Source organism: Silene latifolia, unplaced genomic scaffold (genome assembly GCF_048544455.1).
Source record: "Silene latifolia isolate original U9 population unplaced genomic scaffold, ASM4854445v1 scaffold_305, whole genome shotgun sequence".
Classification (NCBI taxonomy): Eukaryota; Viridiplantae; Streptophyta; class Magnoliopsida; order Caryophyllales; family Caryophyllaceae; genus Silene; species Silene latifolia.
In genome coordinates, this window is record NW_027413241.1 from 112562 (window position 1) to 115379 (window position 2818).

Here is a 2818-nt window from a genome sequence, read left to right on the forward strand (position 1 = left end):
CACGTGAAGTGAAATCAAACCATATCATAGTTCTGAATGTGTGTGCCTAAGCGAGTTGTTAAGACCTTAAAGTGTGAGGGTCACGACGGTAAATTCCGTTTGGTGACTCGAAAAATTGATTTGAGAGAATTCCCCTCAATCATGAAAAGAAGAGGTCAAATTTGTAAAAATGTTCCTTATCATGTGAGCACACTAAAAAGTGGACCCGAAGGGTAGATTAGGTTTGTCCCATTCTCAGTAGCAAAGCATTCGAGGACTTTGTATCTGTGTCAGGGTGAAAATGGCTTCGACATTATGGAATTTAGAGCTTGGTAATAATGATTTTTTTGACAGATAAAAATCTTGAGTTGAGCGTCACGACGAAAAATTCCGTTTGGTGACTCGAAGGTTGATTGGAGATAAATACCTCTTGATCATGAATCGAAGAGGTGTAATTTGTGAAAATGTTCCTTATCATTTGAGCACACCAAAAAGTGGTCTCAAAGGGTAGATTAGGTATGTCCCGTTCTCGATACCAAAGCCTTCGACGACTCCATGGGGATTGTGGTGAAAAATGGCTTCAACATTATGGAATGTGGAGCTTGGTAATAATGGGTTTGCTTAACAGATAAAAATCTAGAGCAAGAATTTTGTGGTGTTTAGGCCAAAGGGTAACGGCTTGTAGTGTGGTGCGGAATGGGGTCTCCGGCTTGATGTGGCCTGAGCACGAAATGGTTGGTAAATAATGTGGGATCAGATTCCCATGTCTGGACCTTAAAGGTTAAGGTGTGATATTACGAGCTTGAGGGAAAGCCTCAGAAGCCTAGATAGTTCTCCTTATAACAGTCTCTAGAAGGACTTAAGGGTGAAGCGATGTTGGTTTTGATCTTGAGGAAATCCTCAGGATCCTAGATAGGTCTCCCTGTAACAGTCTGTTGAAGGACTTAGGGGTGAAGCCGTTTTGGTTGAGGTTTTAGTGTTTGGTGTTTTGGACTCGTGGGTCCTGGTTTTGGACCTGTTGGTCCTGGACTTGGTGTTTTCGGTGTGGGACTCATGGGTCCTGGACTTTTGACACGTTGGTCCTGGACTTTGTATTTGGACTCGTTGGTCCGAAGTTTGAAAGGTGACGGTTTAATTTCGTTATTTGAAATTGTGGGAAAATAACGAATTTGAATTTCGCTATTTTATTTTTTTGAAAAGTGACGGTTTTGAATTTCGTCATTGAAGTTGTGGGAAAATAACGAATTTGAATTTCGCTATTTCATTTTTTTGAAAAGTGACGGTTTTGAATTTTGTCATTGAAATTGTGGAAAATAACGAATTTGAATTTCGCTATTTCGTTTTTTTTTTAAAAGTGACGGTTTTGAATTTCGTCATTGAAATTGTGGGAAAATAGCGAATTTGAATTTCACTATTTCGTTTTTTGAATGGGATGGTTTTTAATTCCGTTGTTTGGAATTGTGAAAATAGTGAATTTTAATTTCACTATCTTGTTTTTGATTTGAAATTGACGGTTTTATTTTCGTCGCTTGAAATTTATGAAAATAGTGAATTTGAATTTCACTATTTTGTTTTTTGATTTGAAAATGACGGTTTTAATTTCCGTCGTTTGAAGCTGGTGAAGATAGCGAACTTGAATTTCACTATCTTGTTTTTCTAATTTGAAAATGACGGTTTTAATTTCCGTCGTTTGAAATTTGTGAAAATAGTGAACTTGAATTTCACTATTTTGTTTTTGAGAAAATGACGGTTTTAATTCCCGTCGTTTGAAATTTGTGAAAATAATCAACTTGAATTTCACTATCCTGTTTTTGATTTGAGAATGACGGTTTTTGTTTCCGTTATTTGAAATTTGTGAAAATAGTGAATTTGAATTTCACTATCCTGTTTTTGTTGTGGCTTTAGCCTTGGCTTTGGTTTTGCTTCGGCTTTGAGTGAATTGATATAGGCTTGGGCTTTTGATTTTGGCCTTTTGCTTTGGGCGTGGATCTATTGGCTCTTTGATGTCCTTTGTTTGAGGAGGGTAAAGGTGCAGACGAGGATGTACCCGTTGGTGAGAGGTTGATTCTTGGTGATGGGATATTTTTGTGGGGAATGGGCTTGCCTTCCGTCATTGATCATGAACAAGGAGATGTTCTGGTTTGTTATCTGGGTTCGTCGTAGAACCCCTTTGATAGAAGCTCGTTCTAAATTGGGTGGTATTGAAAGATTTCTATTGCCAGACATGGAATAGGTAAAGAGAATGGACACGGAGTTTCGAGTCCTTTGCTTACTCGGTACGGAACGTCACTCGAGTGTACTCACATTGAATTTGAACATGTTGTTTGTTTTAAATCGTTTCTCAAATCAATTCTCGTTGTCAACGGGAACTCGTAAAGGGGAGAATTATGATAGTTGGAAATCGTGCTTTTATTTAGATAAATAAGATGTTAGCACAGACTCGATGAATATGTGGACTCATGGGGACAACCCCCAGTTTGTCACTTAGGAATAAAAGGAAAGACACTAGGATAGATATGAGAAAGCCTAAGACTTGGACTCGGACTTAATCATAGATATCAACTCCTAATCATCATGTTCCTCCTTGAAGGTTTCTTTCGCAGCATCTGGCAGCTTGAATGTCTAGTCTTGAGCATTGACCCACTTGAGCACTTCACTCTCGTTGTTGGGGATGATATGAGGACAATAGTCGATGAGGCTTTTATCTCCTTGCAGAAAGAGATGTTCATTAGGGTTGTCTTCATCACTTGGTTGGCATAGGGATGAAGCTATTAGTTCATGATTGTCGATCATATTTTGAATAACATGTTTCAGTTTGAAGCACGTTTTAGTGTCATGA